Raw genomic sequence first — 20,153 nt, forward strand, 5'->3', positions numbered from 1 at the left:
TTGGGGTAGGAAAAGGTGATGGGGGATGGTTTGTTTGGGTTTTGTAAAATATAAATTTTGTTACTATAAAAAATTGTTGTAGATTCATCCGTTTGGGTATGCTGCATCAAGAAATTTTTTTGGAATAATTGTACCATTTTTTGTTTCTATATTCTATTATATTCGTCTTATATTATTTACCATGGCCCAGCTGTTTTTTTTTAACAAATAAATATCATATCACATTGGGCTAAAGATAAAAGAGCCCTTATGCAAAAATAGCACGACAGGGTTGAAAACTACGTACCGAATCACGAAAATTCCAGCTGCTCGTGTAGTGCAAGGAAGGATTAGAGTTTAAGTAGAGAAAATTAAAATTCACTTGTAAAAAAAAATAAGTGACACAAAAATTCATCATTTTCTTTGCTGGCTCAAAATTTCACAGAGAAGAACCAATCGGATGAATTCCCCTTTTTGTTCTTTTTAAATGGCTTAAAGTATCACACAAGAACTAAGCAGTTTTAAAAAAGTGAGCCTATTCTGGCATACACTCAAGAGATTATTTAATTGGCATAGGAGAGTACGTCGCGTATGTAAATTAATGAAATTAAAGTACACTCTATACCACAAAATTGTCTGAAAGTTAGCTCTTTTTCTTACTGATTAGTTTATTCTTAGTGTTTGTTTCTTGTAAAGTAAAAACAGACAAAGCAATGTTTGTAGCTCAGAATAAAATGCGCCTTGTATTATTACACTGGGTAACAAAACGATATTTTTTTTAGAATCGTCCAGGGTTTTCCAGCTGAATTAGATTAATCTTGATGCTCTGAGTCTGAAAATGACCTTAGTTTTGCTCAATCAGGTCAGGATTTTTTTGCTACAGAAATCTTTAAAAAATCTATTTTCCAGTTTTCCTCGAGAAATAACAGTGAACGCACCCGTCAACGTAATCTGTGTTCCACTCTTCTATTGCTTTCTTCTTCAGATGAAGATTTTTAGAAAGCAGAAGCAATATAGAGGCGTGGTAGACTTTCCAGAATACCAAGGTCTTTGTAACCAGAGGCGTAATTTGCTGTGGGGCAGGGGGGGCACTTCCCCTACCAAACCTCGGTTTGCCTCCCCCATATCCCGGTCCCCCCCACTTCAATTTAGTTTCTTCAAAAATCTTGTCAAAACTGAGATAAGCCTGCGTAATTCAAGCATCCACAGAAACAGGTCAGTCTTCTTTAGTATATCTTTACCTTTATGGTGCTATATGGCTCATTTTTTAGTTTTCACTGTCATATTCGCTTGATTTAGGAAAATTGGCTACAAATTTGCCCCTTACTCCTAGGATTTTGACGAAATTTCGCCACTGATTGTATCATCCTCTACTTATTGAATTATTTGAAAAAAACTACGTTTTCTAAAGAGTTAAAGAGGCTGAGTTACAAGGTCGAACCTTAAAACGTACAGGGATTAGGAGGCACAGTTGGGGGGCTACCACCCCCTAAACCCCCCCGCTTTCGCAGCCTTTAAATATAAAAAAAATTTCTTTAAACTGAAAGTAAGGAGCGACATTAAAACTTAAAATGAACAGAAATTATTCCGTATATGAAAGAGGCTGTGCCCTCCTCAACGCCTCGCTCTTTACGCTAAAGTTTGACTTTCTCACAACTCTTTTTTTAAACAATAAAAACTTTAGCGTAAAGAGCGAGGCGTTGAGGAGGGCACAGCCTCTTTCATATACGGAATAATTTCTGTTCTTTTTAAGTTTTAATGTCGCTCCTTACTTTCAGTTTAAAGAAATTTTTTTTTATATTTAAAGGCTGCGAAAGCGGGGGTTTGGGGGTGGTAGCCCCCAACTGTGCCTCCTAATCCCTGTACGTTTTAAGGTTCGACCTTGTAACTCAGCCTCTTTAACTCTTTAGAAAACGTAGTTTTTTTCAAATAATTTCTGCACGTTTTTGTACAGTTTATTACTTATTATTGCTTGACTAACTGTTAGCTGATCGTGTCAGGAGTTAAAGTTGGGGGCTGCCGCCCCCCAAACCCCCCGCTCTTGAACATTCTTGTGTTAAGGCTTTTAATTCCTGAATACTCAAATCACGTCGTACAGGGTGCCTCCTAATCCCTGTACGTTTTAAGGTTCGAACTTGTGACTCAGCCTCTTTAACAGCCCCCCAACTGTGCCTCCTAATCCCTGTACGTTTTAAGGGTCGACCTTGTAACTCAGCCTCTTTAACTCTTTAGAAAACGTAATTTTTTTCAAATAATTTAAAAAAGAAACTGAGTTTCTTTTCAAAGTATATAAAAAAGTTGCTCTGATGGTGAATCGAACCCGAGTTTTCGGCCTGAAAGTCTGAAGTCTCAGCCGCTGGACTAAACAAACACAATAGTAATTGTTGTTTAGCAAATAGAAGGTATTTTCGACGCAAGCAAATTCCCAAAAATCTTGATATGTGGTTTTTGGAAAACAGGGAAGGAGTGATCAAATTGAGCTGAAATTTCGACGATAAGCTCCCAGGCCCCAGGAAAGCTTATCCTCTAAATTTCAGCCCGATCAGACACCGTTCACGGGGGGGTTGGGGAGGGACAAATTAACATGGGCTAATATAGGAAAACGAGGTTTTTCGTAAATGTAAATTCGTGGGATAATTTTTTCGGTCTGAAAATATCAAAAGGCCCTAACAGGTCGAATTCTGCTTCGAATGAGTCCTCATTCAACCGGATCCGTTGCCAACTGTGGCCTGTAGGCGTGGCTAAGAAAAAAAAAGAGATGAATTTTAAGTGGCTATATTTGGTTTTTTGAAAACAGGGAAGGAGTGATCGGATTGAGCTGAAATTTCGAGGATAAGCTCCCGGGCCCTAGGAAAGCTTAACCTCTAAATTTCAGCCCAATCGGACAACGTTAACGGGGGGCTGTGGTGGGAGGGTCCAAACTTCCGGCCCAGTTTACCCCATGAAGATAAAGTCGGAGGAGGATGAAATTTTGCAAGGTTCTTAGTTTGAGCTTGGGCTACAAAATGCAATTACCGCCGTCTCTCTGCGACCTCTAGGACCTGAAATCGCTTAACATTGTGGTGGGTCGCCTCTTTATAGAGGCACAAGTGTGCCTCCTTGATGTCTCTTCATGGGAGAATCGGTAGAGAAGTCAGTCATTTCCCTTAGCAGAATACAAAAATTCAACGAAAATCATGTTAAATAGGAGCGACACTGTTTTTAATTTTCCAAGTTCTATCCACTTCGTTTTAGTCTTTTCCCGACTTGACAAGTCCTCCTCCGGAGTTTCCGAGTACTAATTTGGTCATTTAATGAGTCTGAGACGAAGGAATTTCCATTAAGATAGAAGCAGGTGGTAAGCAAGGAAAGCAAATAATGTTTAAGACTATTTGCTTCTCTTTTGTCCCTCTAGCTGTCTCCTCTGTTACAAATTTGGTCCCTGAATGTAAATATCCATGATGTAGGGACGGAAAAGATGATAGATGCTTTGCCGGATTGATGTGTACATAAGTTCTAATACTCAATGGATTACTTTTTTGATTTTTCCAAGAATTATTTATCCTAATTCATGGGGATAAAGACCGAAATTGCACGCGTAGTGTGTCAGGTTTGAGACGAAAATAAGGGGACTTTGAGCATAATCTTGATATTTTACTATTGTTTCTCTTATTTTTCGCATTTCCTACAAGCTTTGCCCCCCTGTTCGAAATAAATTCCGTGTATGGGCTTTTTTGTAGGTTGACAAATATGAAATATTTCTGCGGGAGTGGGAGATCCGTCAAAATGCCTAAAACCTTAAATATTTGAAATTACCGAAGCAGTAATAAACTTTAGAGAATTCGTGAAGCGTAGACTAGAAAAGGGCCCTTGTATGCTTGCTCGCGTGAATATCTGGGGTAATAATTCTTTCTACTTTTGAGGAAAAGTAGTCCAATGTGGGGGTATTAGCAATTTGATATCAGGATTTTGAATGTTAATCTTAGCAAGGAACAAAAGGAACAAAAAACGTTGTTAGCAAGGAACAAAAAACGATTGTTCTCCTTCTTCTGGGGGCTATTACCACTTTTACGAAAAATAAGCGTAAGGTCATGAATGTTATTTACTTACAAAGCGACTAAGTTTTGGCAACTTTTTGTCTTCCACCATCAATTTTGGATCTAACCACCAATACAGGTGACAATTATCGAATTTCTAAGACTAGCGGCATGCCATCACGCTACGGATCATGCAATAACAAAAAAAACTTGATATAATAGAAAATGATGAGCATTGAGAAGAACAAATGGAAAATGCTACATACAAAAAAATCATAGCGAGCTTTCAAACAAATTCCACTCCAAATCGAGTATCCATGAGATATTGATTGGGAAAAAATCCAGGATATCTCACCATGACACATTGACACCAAAAGAATATTCCAATCAAATCATAGAGACTGCTCTTCTAGCCTTAAGTCATCGTTACTGAGACCCGAGGGTCAAAGCAATGCGGTTAGCGAAACTTACTTTATATTCTGTCATACCCTACCCTTTTACTGATTTAAATACTTAATTATTGGCACGCACTTCCTGTTCACTAGTAATCCGTAATGGGTGGTGAACATGGCCGGAATTACGGAACGTGGCGCCTGACATCAAATGGGCCAATTGTCATTTCAGATAAATGGTTGGATAAAAGGCTTCAAAACAAATCATTGTTGCAGCGGCAGCCGCTACTATAGTAAAGAGCAAACCACGACCCCATAGTAACCAAAAAACTTTAAAAATAAACTGTCTAGGGAAAAAGAAATTGTCATTTTTAGCTGATTCAGGAATGGTAATATTATTTCTTCGATTAATCTTATAGTAAAATGTTATTTTGAAAACAAATTTATAGGAATTTTGAACGAGCCTGAAACCCTTTGAAAATGGCATTGGATCCAAATGAAAAGTACATCACTGGAATCGCCTTGTCAAAAACCTGATGTAGGAAACTTAATCCCCCCCACCATCAATACCAAGGAAAATTGTTTCTTTTTTGTGGGTAGCACTGATATGTCCTGATGTGCTAGTGGTATTCTTCACCACTAGTGGGCCACTGGAACGTCATAGTGACAATGTTAAGGAGCTCATTTAAAAGCTAATTTTTACATCAAAACGCTTTTTATAAATTCGACTTTTACAACCACCACAAAGTGCTAGATGGCACCCAAAATAAGCTTTTGGGTGCCATCCCTGCAATGGGTCTGCGACGGGTTAATTGCAAGAGACCGCTATACAGAAATGCAATGCAAAGCGTGGTTTTCATTGCGTTTACGATATTTAAACTGTTGTTTTTTGGGGTTTAGGGGAGGGAAAAAGGTACCTAGGTTAGGTTACGTATTTAATATATGGTATGCTTTACCCCCACCCCCCTAATGTGCAAATATATAGCCCAAATTTGTTTCTAAAATATTATATATTAATCCTATTTTATTTCATTAGCATTAACCAAACTTGACTTTTTAGAAGTGCCCATATAATGCACCAGTACCGAAAAACTTTACTTTTAAAATTTAGTTAAAACTAAAGATACATGAAGCTGTGGTGAGTCACCGGCTCACTGCCTATTCAGCAAAACTTCTATTGTCGAGCTAAAACCAGAACAGTCACAAAGCTCATCGAAATAAGTTCTAACTTCAGCAAAATTTCCACAGTAAAAACATGATGCGGTAACTCTCCCAAAATACTTGTACAATTGTTTACTGGATAAAGCACTTCCACAACTGCAACGTTTTATCTTTAAAGTACCAAATTTAACAAATCCAGAACTATAAGGTAAAAGTATGGATGCATTAGGATTGTGCATAAAAACAAATACCCTTTTGCTTTGATCCAAACATATGGTGGTTGGCAAAGGTTCTCTTAGTTTTTGAAGAATTTTTTTTTATCTTCATTAAAAAAAAAATTGGAAAAGCTCTCCCAAGATTTTGAAGTACCTACTTTTATGAAAAAATCCGTATCCCTCCGCTCCCCATCCTACGCTTAATTTGGGTCACTGCTTACGCCCAGGGGCGGATCCAGGATTTTTTTAGGGGGGGGGGCGGGCAAAATAAATTCAGCAAATATACTTGCGTTAGGAGCAATTTTAATTGGCACAAAATTGCGCTAAATAAATAAATTAAACTACATCAAACGATATTAGGGGGGCACGCGCCCTCTCACCCCCCTCTGGATCCGCCACTGCTTACGCCAATGACAAGGACATGGAGTGCGGGCTTTATTGAAGGCAATTTTTTGATGTTTGTATATAAACTCAAATGGAATTTTAATTGGGACTGTTTTCAATCATTCATACGCTATGCATTGTACTGTGGAGCAACATTGCTGGAGTTTCTTTCTTCTTATTTTATTGTGATCAACGACCTGTTTCTCAGTAACGTTAAAAAATATAAATTCTAGAAATCCAGCATAGTGATAGAAACAAAGAAGGGAAGTTCCTTTAAAGTTTGCAAAATTTCCCGTAATTTTCTGAAAAAAGAATACTGAAGTAATTTGTTTTTAACCTATCAAATAGCACAAACAACAAGCAAAACAAAACCGAACATCTATGGAAACCTCTTAGAGATCATTCATTTTTTTCTTAAGAATCCTTAAAATCTTGTCATTTCGACATCTACCAGAAGCACTACATTCGAATTGTGAGAAAACTTATCAGGAAGTAAGAGCTAGTGTCCTGGATATGACTTTTGGGTAACAGAAACCGATCCAGTCTCTGTGTGGCATGGAGGGGGCGGGGGTCAAAATTTGGCCATCAGAACATACAACAGAACATTTTGATACCAACTAAACTTGTTGAAAACAGTGGCATCCATTGGGGGGGGGGGGGGCAAGAGGGTATTGGACCCCAAGATTGTTTGCCCCCCTAGATTTTGAAACAACATCTTTTTTGGCACTTTCATTGAAAATAGCCTTTTTGGTGATTTCATTGAAAAAATAGACAGCACTGCCCCCCTCCCTAAAACCTGAAAAATAAAACCCTCCCTTATTTAAGTGAATTGACGCCAGTGTATGCAAAACGAAAGTAACTATCCTAGTTGTAATATTGAGGGGTAAATATATGATGCCATCTGTTGGAGGGGATGGATCCCTAAACTTCTGCTCTCAGAAAATCTAACATAAGGGGTTATAGGATCGCAATCAAGCTTTGTTGCAAGAAAGAGAAAGAGCCCGAGTTATATTTTTGGTTTTCCTAAAGTGATACATCCTCTGAGGAGAGGATGAGGAGCAGGGTGGTCCATAATGTGTGCCATCTGGCACACAATATGGTACACAAAAGATGGTCTGAATTGATTGCACTTGGGGGAATAAAAACTACTATCTTAGTTATATGCTTTGTGGAGGTTCCTAAATTCTTGTGATCATGGTATCTAGCAGAAGGGTTTATATGTTCTCAGCTAAATTTGGTCAGAGTTCATATTATGCATTGTAACTAGAGATTTGGGGGGTAAGGACTTTTATGCTCCAGGGGGGTCTCTAGAGTGCTTTCACTACCAGATCTGTTAAAACTGTTTGTCTAATCTCAGCCAAACTTTGTAGGGAGTAAGAGTGCCTGAATTCTTGTGATCAGAACTTTCTCTAGAAGATCTTCACGAAAATCGGTGAGGAATAAGAGTTAATGATCCAGAGGGGTTTTTATGGTATCAAGATCCAATCTGACCTTACAAAAGGAGGGAAATCAAAGCTGTCTTTAAATTTGTATCATCTGGTGATCTGTTAGAAGAGGTTATTAGATCTCAACCCAGCTTGGACAGAAGTAAGATGTTGAACCAGAGCCGTCACGTATGAGGCGAGGGGAGGATCTCCCCTCCCCCCATGTTTTGGTCGTTTGGTAAAAAAAAAATTGGTAAAATTCTTTGTTCAGTTCAATAAAGACCATGACAATACTGGCATGTCATCTACAGAAATTTTGAACTTGATCAGTAAAAACAGCAGTTTTACCGAGTCCTGCCGTAATTTTACAGATGGCGCCACAACTTTCTATTTGGTCAAAGAATCAGCATTGAAATAGTGACATGGTATTTACCGGAATCTAAATCTCGGTTGGTAAATTTAGTGGTTTTACCGACTCATGCAGTGATTTTGCATATTGTATTCAAAACGGACATTATGCTAATTATTTTGACAAAACAACAGTCCGTAAAAATGGCCAGCCAGTTGGTAAAATCTCTTGCTCCCTCCCTTCAAACATTTTGGCTAGTAACGACACTGGTTTTAACATATCCTAATTGTGGCCTGTAAGAGATCTGTACCCATTTCTGACCTAAGTTAACAGGAAGGTGGAGAGGGGGGTAAATTTTGGTCATTAGAATATTTAGACAACAGAAAGAGGTTTTTGGATCATAAAACCTAGTTGAAAATGATAGCTACTGTAGTAGTAACACTTTTTGGTAATTGAAGTCCAATCTAGTCTTGGTGGGGATGGTAAGAGAAAGCTAGATTATTGGCATTTCAATATGGGGATCACTACCCATGTTAACCTCTTTGGGGGATTCTCATATCTTGTCTTCGGGTAATCTACCAGAAAGAGTTGTCATATCTTAAAGAATATTTGTGGGAACTAAGAACAAATGTCAGAAGTAATGGCTTTTGAAATCAGTGTCAGATCCAGGCCCTATAGGGCGTGGAAAGAGGGTCCCTAAATGCACATAATCATAACAATAACCAAAAGGAGTTGCCACATGTCAACCAAAATTAGTCAAACAGTTTGTGGTAATGAACTGTAAGTAAGGAGCAACCTGGCTCAATAGTAACCAAAACTCTAAAAATCGAAATTTTGATACCAATAGATACATCAAAAGAATCAGATTGTTATGCTGATTTCAAATATATAAGTTTCATTAAGTTTAGTTTTACTCATCAAAATTTACGCGCCTGAGAAAATTTGCCTTATTTTTGAAAAAAAGGGAAACAACCCCTAAAAGTCATACAACTTTAATGAAAATCACACCATTAAATTCAGCATATCAGAGAACCCTGCCATAGAAATTTTAAGCTCCTATCTTCAAAAATGTGGAATTTTGTATTTTTTGCCAGAAAAAAGACCATGGTTGCAAGTTCATTTGTTTTTTTTTTATTTCCCCAGGGGTAATCGTATCGATCCAGTAGTCCTAGAATATCGTTAGAGGGCTCATCTGAACGAAAATTAAAAGCTCTAGTGCCCTTTTTAAATGACCAAAAACATTGGAGGGCAGCTTGGCCCCCTCTTAAGCTAATTTATTTCGCGAAGTCACCCAATCAAAATTTTGAGATAGCCATTTGGTTCAGCATAGTCGAAACCTAATAAATATGTCTTTGAGGATGACTTAATCCCCCACAGTTTCCAGGGGAAGGGCTGCAAGTAATGAACTTTACCCATTGTTTACATATAGCATTGGTTAATGGGAAGTATACAGACGTTTCAGGAGGGATTTGTTCTGGTTGGAGGGGGGGGGGGTCGGAGGAGGGGGTTACGGGGGCTTACCAGGATCTTACCAGGAGGAGGTTTCCTTGGGGGAAGAGACATTTCTATGAAGGGGGCACCGGATTTCAAGCATTATTTAAAAAACGATCAGAAATTAAATAAAAAAAAACAAGTTTTTTCAACTGAAAGTAAGGAGCAATATTAAAACTTAAAACAAACAGAAATTATTACGTATATGAGGGGATTCGCCCCCTATTCAACACCCCGCCCTTATGCTAAAGTTTTTTTAGTACTTTCAAAAGAGCTTTCTATTCTAATTAACCGGCCTTTGTGATTAAGGGGTTTATGATTTGAACAAAATTCGAACTTTAGCATAAAGAGCAAGGTATTGACTAGGGGTAAACTCCCTAATACACATAATAAAAACATACAAATATAAAAGTTTGTTACGTAAGTTAATTCGTAAGTTACATCAGAACAAAATTTTGAGAAAGCTATAAAATTAATATGCAAATTTCATTCTAATTATTCATGTATGGTGAGCCAAAATCAAAGCTGCATTAATTCAAAAACGTTCAGAAATTAAATAAAAAAAAACAAGTTTTTTTTTACTGAAAGTAAGGAGTGACATTAAAACTTAAAACGAACAGAAATTATTTTATATATGGAAGGGGTTGTCCCCTCCTCAAAGCCTTGCTCTTTATGCTAAAGTTTTTTATTCTTTAAAAAAAAAGACTTGTGAGAAAGAGTCTAACTTTTTAAAATTGTTTTAAAAAATAAAGTTGTGTGACAGAGTCAAACTTTAGTGTAAAGAGCGAGGCGTTGAGGAGGGGACAGCCCCTTTCATATACAAAATAATTTCTGTTCATTTTAAGTTTTAATGTTGTGCCTTACTTTCAGTAAAAAAAAACTTGTTTTTTTTTATTTAAATCAGAAGTAAAAGTTCATGTAGTAGACTATTTCTACTTCATGGAAGTCAGGGACTAATATGACTGCTCTAGGGGGGGGGGGGCTCAAATCATTTGTTGGAGACATCTTTGAGACATGGTTGTTGAATCTCAACAAAAGGGTAAGCATTACTTTTGAGAGTTTGAGGTCATTCAAACCTCTGTGATGGATGGATGAAGGGACCCTAAATTCTGGTCAATAGTAAGTCTACCAGAAGTGACCTTGGAAGTAGAAAGAGTTAGTGCCTTAATTGTCTTTTTGTATCTTGATGTAACCCAATGATCCAACATCTGCAGAGGGATAGTTAAATTCTTCTCCCAGGATACCTACCAGAATAGATTGTCTGATCTTAACCAGACTTGGTGGAGAGTAATAGAAGGTGGAGTGGTCCTAGAGCTGCTTTTCCATGGTCTTTACCTGTTACAACCTTTATTGGGGGGATACCCCTATTTTTGTCAATTACATCACATGAAACCACTATTAGACACAAATAAAACTTTATTGGAAAGAAGAATTAGGATCCTACTTGTCCTTTTTTAATATTTTTCCCAAGTCTGGGATTAATTTGACCTTTGCGAGGTAGGAGGACAGGGGCCCTGAATCCTTGTCATACCATACTTACCAGAAGGGGATTTCAGTTCCCTAACAAGCTTGATAAGAGAGTGAAAGGCTTTTAGTTATATCTTTTGTATGGTCTCATAGTGACCTTACCTCTGTGGAGGAGTATGAATTATCAAGAATTGTTTTTTCAGCCTAATAAATAAAAGGGCTGTTGGGAATTGATCCAATGAAACTTGATCAACTGTTATAGCTATGGTACTGGGCCTCTGTCCTCAATAGAACCACTGTGATAGAAGGGCTACATTCTTGTCAACTGCAATCCACATTCAAAAGTGGCCTACAAGATCTAAACTAGGTTTGGCAATGATTAGCAGCTACAAATATTTTGTGTCCTAAAGAGCTCTAGTCCAATTCATTATGAATTGCCATATCTTCTGCTCTGGAGCTGTGATCAATGGCTCATAGTTTCTGCAATACTTCATGGGATCTTAGCACCACAAGTCTAGTTCACCTTAATTATTTCCAAATGCTATAGTAGCAAAATTCTAGTTATTAAAAAACAAAACTAAACATTTTCACTGTATGGAAATGAAAAGTGATGAAAATGTTGAAGTACCATTAGCAAAGAATACAAATTTTCACTATGCAGCAAAAGAGCAGAAACACAGAGAGGGAAGAAGAGTCTACTGAGATCAGTGAACAACCAAAAAGAACACTGTGATGAAAAAAATGCCAGATCTTGGGGATTTCAGTTCTCTTAGACAAAACAACCTGATTGTAATCAACACAAGAAAATAATTATTATCAACACACAGTTTTCTCTATTAGAACAATTGTCCATTATTAAGCTATATGATTAGCTAAGTAGAAGAAAAATAAAAAGCCAAAGGAAATTATATATCCATACATACAACATGCAAAACCAATGAAAACCATAGATGTCTGAAAAAAAGGACATAAAAACAACAAATATTGGTAGCTTATGCAATATACTATGGTTTAAACTTTCAGAATCCATAATTTAGAGCAAGAAATAATAATATATTGAAAACCCATTGTATACAATAAATGTACAATGACAGAGTCTAAGAATAATACAAAAAGAGGAAAGAGAAAGAAAACATACAAAAAAATAACAAAAAACAAGAAATTCTTCAAAAATAACCACAAAAAACAACTACCTCTGGAACAAAAAAAAAGGAAAAGAGAAACAAAAAAAGGAAAACAAGTGGAATGATTAAACAAGCAAACTTGCCCACTTGTGCTTTAAAATTACTGGTTTTATTTTTTTGCCAGCTAATAAGTTTCTCAACAGCTATATTTGGGTTAGCTAGGTAAGAAATACACAAGAACTAAGGTTTACAATCCCCTCCATAATTGCCTTAGAGGATATTCCTTTTTCTTTTTTTTATTCCTGTTTGATTAATCACCATTACTTCAACATCACATGAGAAGAGGGATCATCACAAAGATGATTCTCAAACTTTTTAGCCATCTATGATCCCAAAGGCTCTCCAGGCTCCAAATCCCTTCCCTCCAATTTCAAAGTAGACGCATATGTCTAACTATACTTATAAAATTATTAAGAGGATTGATAATATTCAACCAGATTCTTTATTAAATGTATGCATGATCCAGCAACACAGCAGCATCAATATATTATAAAATTTATTATTACTAAAATAATAATATTATTATATAATAATATATATATATATATATATATATATATATATTATTATAATATAATAATATTATAAAATTTAAACCACAAAGAAAATTGACCAGCACTAAGTTGTTTCTAGGATTACTGAAGAGTAGAATTAGACCTTACTTTGCTCAAAAGTTTGAATCAAGGTAATCAGAGGCAGTAGAATCAGATAATATGTATGTATGTAAGTACAGGGTGGTGAATGTACAATTTTATATAGATTAGCTTACTACCAAGTAGGCAGTCAATTATCTTTGTGTATTTGGCATTGTGCTTAACATTATTAGTATTAATAAATAAATAAATAACTCAGCCAGGAGTGTAATTTACTATAGGACAAGGGGGAATCCCCCTCATCAGACCCAAGTTTGCTCCCCCAGCTGAAATTTAGTGGCTTTAAAAAAATTGACAAAACTAAGATAGGCCTATGTAATCAAGCATCCACAAAACAGATCAGTTTTCTTCAGTATACCTTTGTCTTAAAGGTACTATATGGCTAATTTTCCATTTGGTCATTTTTCACTTGACTAGGGAAAACTGGCTCCAACTTTGCCCCCCACCTCCCCCAGGATTTTGATAATATTACACCCCTGAACCCAGTGGCATAAATTCAGAAAAGTTTTGGGGGAAGAAAATCTATTTTCGAATACATAAGGGGGGGGGGGTATTAAACCTCAATATCATAAAAAAACAAGAAATTATTTCAAATGACCAGCAGGAATTATAATAATCAATCAATTATTATTTTTTATATAAGGATTAACAAACTGAAATTGGCCAGAAAAACTCCACATTACAACCTCCATGCATCACTAAGAAGATTAAATTGCTAACAAAATGTAAGCAATTGAATGAAAAGCTCAATTGCTTTATTGTAATGTGAAAGGCCTATGGCACTGTAATATCCATATTTTACTACCTTTTGTATTGGGCCTATGGCTTAGGCCTATTCTTGTTTTTGTTTAAAACAAAATGAATAGAATAACTAGTGTTACAACTAGCATAGATAGGAGTATCCTAACTATAGTAGTTTAATGGGAGTTCACAAAGAGGCAGGAATATAATGGTTGATGATTTTAACATGCTTGATTGAAGGTGGATGAACAACTTGGGATTTACTTCTTCCAATAGCCTATCATATCAAATTGTATCTGCTGTAACCAAACATTCAGTTCCACAGTCAACAAGATTCTAGACCAGCCAGGCACCCTCCCTATTCTGTTGTTAATGAAAGATCCCAAAATACTTGTCTCTACTGCCTATCAGACCTGCAAAGGACCCTTTACTACCTTTTGTATTGGGCCTATGGCTTAGGCCTATTCTTGTTTTTGTTTAAAACAAAATGAATAGAATAATTAGTGCTACAACTACTATAGATAGGGGTATCCTAACTACAGTAGTTTAATGGGAGTTCATAGAGACAGGAATATCATGGTTGGTGATTTTAACATACTTGATTGAAGGTGGATGAACAACTTAGGATAATAGCCTATCATATCAAATTGTATCTGCTGTAACCAAACATTCAGTTCCACAGTCAACAAGATTCTAGACCAGCCAGGCACCCTCCCTATTCTGTTGTTAATGAAAGATCCCAAAATACTTGTCTCCACTGCCTATCAGACCTGCAATGGACCTAGTGATCAAGTTTACATATAGAATGGAATTGAGTCTAGATAAAGCAACCAATTAGCCTACACAAAATAAAATTATATAAATTGGAACAGGATCAGGCAAGAGTTTCACAGACTGAAATGGGATGCACCATTTGGAAAGAGGCACTCTAAAAAATGGACAGGCTTCAATATCCAATTCATAGAATAATTTAAAGCCATATCAGGGTTTTCTTTTAAACTAAGAAATAGGCTAGTAGCCTATTAGGCCCTATGTTACATAGGCTGTTTTTAAACTAGACTTAGGCTAGCCTATATATGCTATCAGGATTGAGAAAACCCAGCAAAAGCTTGAAACACCTTGCTTGTGTTTTATTTCTGATGTAAATGGGAGGTAAGTTTAAAATTCACCCCCCCCCCCCCCTAATGTGCTAATATAGCCTATACCCTGAATTGGTATTTAGGGGTGGGGTAAAATTCATTTCTGACAAAAGTGATTATTATATTTGGAAAGAGCATAAAAAAGGCATCAAGTGGTAGGCTAGCCTGTAGGTCTATTGGTATTTTCCCTTTATTTGTAAATCAATAATATGATTTGGTAAAAATTTACCAAAAATGTGACCTGCCACAGAAGTAATTATTGAAATATAAAAGGGTGTAAGAAAAGGCATCATGTGATGTATTCACTTCCTATTATGCATGCTATCTAAATTAGGCCTATGTTGAAAACTGCAAATTCACTAGCTATCTAAGGGTCAAGCCAAGTCTGATATCTTAGTGTCAGGAAGATGTGGTCTTGGTTCAGATATTGCAGATACTTACTCTGTACGGTAAGACGCAAGTTTGTTCAGCTCCCATCAATTCATGTTAAATTGACAGTAATTCCACAACTAGTCTATTTCTTCAAATAAATCATAACATGGATTCAAGCGATACTGCCAACACCTGTAACCAATTCGCGAGTTTGTTTAAACTTGAAGATAAATTTGAAGGAAGGAGCAGGAATTTTGTAACAAAGGACATTCGTACAGTATACCTACCTGGCTTATATTTGTCACCTAAAAGCAAAATAAAGAAGAATTTTCCAGTTTTGCAGTTATTTTCTGGAAAGGAAATAAACATTCTCATTTGACGAATCAATTTGGCAAAAAGTAATTGTAGTGGTTTTATACTAGTAGGTAACACTTACATGAGACTGTTTGCATTACATAGAAACGTAAAAATGCAGCCTGGTTTCAGGTCGAAGGAGTATTTTAAACCGACTAATCTAAGAGCTTTTTATGTTCTTGTGTCTTGTAGCTTATATGTCACGGAAAATCAAAAAGAAACCGCTTTTAGATTTTAAAGCCTATCAATAGATCTTTTGTGTTTACATTTAGTGGGAAACTATAGGTCGTAAACATTACTTTCTGACACACAGCTGAAGCTTAATTTAAGTCTTTATAAGTTGTCATTACAAACATCCGATGTTTGCTCACTAGCGCATAAGCTACATCCGTTCAATAATTCTCAAATGCTAATGCTACGTATTATATATGATAAGAATATAAAGTGATGAAGAACAGACCCTTTTGCTATCAAGCTTAAGTATGTGATTACATAAACTTTTAAGTATATCCGTAATGACGTTTTTAAGTACTAATTTGGACCCTCTCTTAGAGCCTCCTTCTTTACACTCTCCCAGGACATTCCAATTTCCCTTAAATCTTTCTTTATGACTTCCTCCCACCCCAACCGCGAATGACCTACTTTCTGTTTAGCCCTAGACGCTTGGCCGAAAAGGACAGTCTTCCGCAATCTGTCATCCTTCATCTGCACAGCGTGCCTTAGTCATATCAATCTTTTTCTCATTATAGCCCTAAAAAGGGGGATTGAACCACATTTTTCGTACCGTCTACTGTTTGAAATACGGTCAGTCAGCCGGGTACCCAGAACAATCCGTAGACAGTTTCTTTGGGAAAAAAAAAATCTAGTAAATTTTCATCCGCTTTCCCGAGCGCCCATGCCTCAGACCCTCATTAACCACTGTCATCACTGTAGCTTCGAATATTCTAATCTTGGTTTGCACAGGGCCGGATAAAGGGCGATTTGGCCCAATCGGGCCCCATGTTTGAAGGGGGCCCGCACTACCACCAAAATGAACAATTGATTTTCGAAATTGTGAAATATTCTTAAGAATTCCAGTAAGCGTTGTTTCCAGAGAGAGATCATTTTCCTAGCTAAAACCAATAAAAAAAACTACCTGATATTAACAATAATCAGCATAGAGTAAATAGTTGAGCAATTATGTTGATTAAAAGTGAAAATGCAAGGAAAATAGATTTTAAAACCGTTTTAGAAGCATTTGCAGAACATTTTAGCCTTAGAGACAGTCTTCTTAACATAAATTTTCAAACCTATTCCTGAACACTGAACTCGCAAAATCTCTAAGAGTTCATTTATTTGGCTCACACTTTCATCTAAGATGCTTAACTCATCAGCATAGGTCCAGGAAAGTTTTTCATCCCCAATTGATTCCGTGTCCTCGCCTTGCCTTTTCTGTGATCATTACAGGTCAAACTCGTTTACTTTATTAACAACTGGCTACACATTTATAGCCACTGGGGACATATTCCAATTGAATGTCATATAATGTGAGGCCTAGGGGGCCTCCCCTAAGTCACTCAGCGCGTCCCCATGTGGCGATAGGGGAACGCCTTACAGATATGTAGGATATCTCTAGAGGAGGCACGAACCAAGAGGGGATCTTGTCCCTGGTGATAATGGAAAAGGGGGTACCCTAGCACGGGGCTTTAAATACAGGCGGAGGAGGAAGAAGGCCTCTCAAATGTAAACTCAGCAGGGCACATCGAAACCTTCTAGCAGTAATGGGTTAAATTACATTTCGAGGCAGAAGACCCGAGGATCCTCTATAGGAGGACAACTGCGACAGGGTGTAAGATCCAGATCTATTGACAACGGCCTCTGCAAAGGGCTGCCTCGGCCTTTTTGGGGTATTTGCAAGACTGCGGACCTTGCGGTCAATCCTATTCCCACTTGTGGAATGCTCTTCGAGGAAATTATAGCCTAGTAAACGATACAGCATTCACAAGGAATTCTGATTAGATAATTCTTCTGGGCTTTGTCTCTTTTGGCGGGCGTTTTCGGTTTGAAAAACCTCTTCCTAGCTAATTTATCTACTGTGGGTTGCCTACCCATAGTAGCATAATATTTGTAGGCATGAATATATAATGAATCGGAGATCATAGGCTTGAGATTGTCTGGGCATGACTTCGACTCTCATTGATAGAAGAGTATTGCCAAGTGCTGAAAACCAAGTTGTGACCAAGAAGGGCCCATGATTGCACAAAGGCTCCATTCATACTGGAGATTCGAGGGACTTCTTGTTGTGAGATTCCAACCCGGCTTAAGCGCTTCGTTGTAGATTTGAGAAGATGTGTTGGTTTCCGTCCTGCACTGGTTTTCCTGAGGCCAAAATAATTTCAATGATTTAAAGAACATGAAAATTGGAACATGGAATGTTACGACGTTGAAAAATAACTATCGCATCGGCATTTTGACTGACAAATCCAGATGATTCGAACTGGACTTACTAGGAGTTTCAGAAACTCGCATCCCAGGGGTAGGAAGCATGAAATTAAATGATGTAGAAATTATTCACTTAGGCAGGAAGGATGTGGTATATAGACAGGGAGTAGGGCTCATGATGAATAAATAAGCTGCAAAGTCTTGTTTAGGCTGGGAAGGTATTAATAAGAGAATATTGATTGCTCATTTTATGACTAAGAAGTTTAGGGTATTAGTTATAGTAGTATATGCCCCCGTAGAACCGACTGACGGATAAACTAGTAAATAAGATGAATTTTACTTACGGTTACAGGGGCAAATAGACAGGGAACCCTGTTAGAAATATGGTGTTTTTTATTAGGAGAGTTGAACGCCCAGGTCAGTAGAAAAGGGATAGATGGTTTCCTAGCCTAGGTAAATTTGGTGTAGGAACAGGAAAGGAAAACAGCAATAGCTGCAGACTGCTGCAATTTTGTAGTTATAACCAATACAATCTTTGGTTTCAAATGGCCGATAAGTTAACATGGTACTGACGTGATGGTAAGACAGTAAACCTTGTTGATTATGTTATTGTAAACCAAACACTGGCAGGATCAATACATGGTACTAGGGTATATAGGACAGCTGTTACTGATGTTAAAAGTCAAGATCACCATCTAGTTGTGTCTAGGGTTAACCTGCAGCTGGAATTTCGGTAGAATAACTACGTCCCACGAAGTTACGATGCTGGTAGACTCCAGGATAGGAATTTGAGAGAAACTTTCCAGGAACAGTTGAATACTAGCCTGGAGAGTGTAAAATTTTACAATATAGAAGATGAGTGGAAGAATTTTAGGAAAAAAGTTTTTGAGGTTGCTGATGGTGTCTTAGGGAAGAAAGTTAGGAACACAGCCAGGAATATCAGTGAAAAAGCTTTATGTTTAATAGAGAGGAGAGGGGGCTTGCACAAGAATTATCTGAATGATAGTTCATATGAAAACAAAAGGAATATAAAGAAAGTGGAGAAAGTATTAAAATATGAACTAAGGTGGTTTGAAGTGGAGGCCATGGATAAACTTGCCGAGGATCTGGAAGATGCAGCTAAATGGCATAATAGTAAAATATTGTACTGGTATGCTAATAAATGAAAGGGAGTATTCAATCTGGACTTTTCCCAGTTAAAAACAGAAATTGGACCACAATTAGTGATAAGGAAAGAGTAAAACAGATATGGACAGAACATTTTGAGAATGTGTAAAACCGAGATAAGAGTTGCTGGAAAAGATATAGAAGAAAATGAAAAAGTTTGTGATACCTTCGATGTGAAGGAAGATTTGTTTTGTGAGGAAAAATTACTGACAGTGCTAAAAGGATTAAATAATAATAAGGCTCCAGGTGCTGATAGTCTGGTAGATGAGTTTATTAAATATGGTGGCTCTGAGGTTAGAAATAAGTTACTGAAGATTATGAATATGATTTTTTAGAAAGAGGAAGCGATTTTAGGAAAACCCTAATTAAATCACTGTATAAGAAAGTTGATAATAGAGAGTGTAGTAGTTATCGAGACATTAGCCTGGTCTCTGTAGGTAGCAAATTATCTAATAATATGATGCTTTTTAGACTGGGAGATGCTGCAGAGAAAATTATAAGAGAAGAGCAGAGAAGTGCCTAAGTTATCAAACATCTTTAATCCTCAGTTTTAAATATTATGAGCAAGCGTTCAATTCTGTTGATATAAGAGCTTTAACGAAGGTCCTATACTTGTATGGTATACCAGACAAATTCATTATAGTGATTAGTGCCATGTACGAGAATAACACTGCTGCGGTTAAGGTAGAAAATTAGGTTAGTAGCTGGTTTTGTATTAAATTAGGAGCTAAGCACGGTTGTGCTCTATCCCAATAATAGGACACATGATACATGAATAACATGACTCAAATGAAACAGGAATAATCTTTGCTACCCATTGGTTTTTACTTATTCTGGAATCCATAGCACCTTTCAGTCCCACTCTCATCAATATAGATTTTGATAAGTTCCATAGGGCTTTGAGCCTCTTTTGAAAATCTACTAAGGGTGCATTTTGCTATTTCTCAGCGAACTGAACGAAAACAAAGCAACTATGCTGGTAGTCGTGAATTGTCTTGCACACATGTTAAGATAAACAAATTAACTTTCACAACGTCTTGAAGCCATTTTATTTTATAAAAGTAGAAAAAGAATAATTGTGATTAGCATGTACCAATAGCATGCATACAAACAAGAAGAGCTTAGCCAGCAACGGCTCAGCAACGCAAATCGCAGTTTTGGAATAAATCATGGTTTACGATTTTAGTTTATTATAAATACCTCTGCTCTTTTAAAATTGTTCTTGTCTTTTTTCAAACAGTTCA

General features: G+C 37.0%; 1 protein-coding gene across 2 annotated transcripts in view; it reads right to left on the minus strand.

Annotated features, from left to right (window-relative positions):
- Positions 1 to 15,102, minus strand: part of Rbfox1 (RNA-binding Fox protein 1) — a 299,703-nt gene extending 284,601 nt beyond the window's left edge. The window contains exon 1 of one of the 2 annotated variants that reach the window (XM_089103487.1): positions 15,037 to 15,102. The gene's annotated coding sequence lies outside the window, so the exon portion shown is untranslated. Of the gene's footprint in view, positions 1 to 4,261; positions 4,383 to 15,036 lie in introns of those variants that run through there. The other variant, XM_089103488.1, reaches the window with a different exon arrangement.
- Positions 15,103 to 20,153: the final 5,051 nt, after the last annotated feature.

The sequence above is a fragment of the Artemia sp. Qi Xiang Cuo genome, chromosome 17 (genome assembly GCF_049724085.1).
Source record: "Artemia sp. Qi Xiang Cuo chromosome 17, ASM4972408v1, whole genome shotgun sequence".
NCBI classification, from domain to species: Eukaryota; Metazoa; Arthropoda; class Branchiopoda; order Anostraca; family Artemiidae; genus Artemia; species Artemia sp. Qi Xiang Cuo.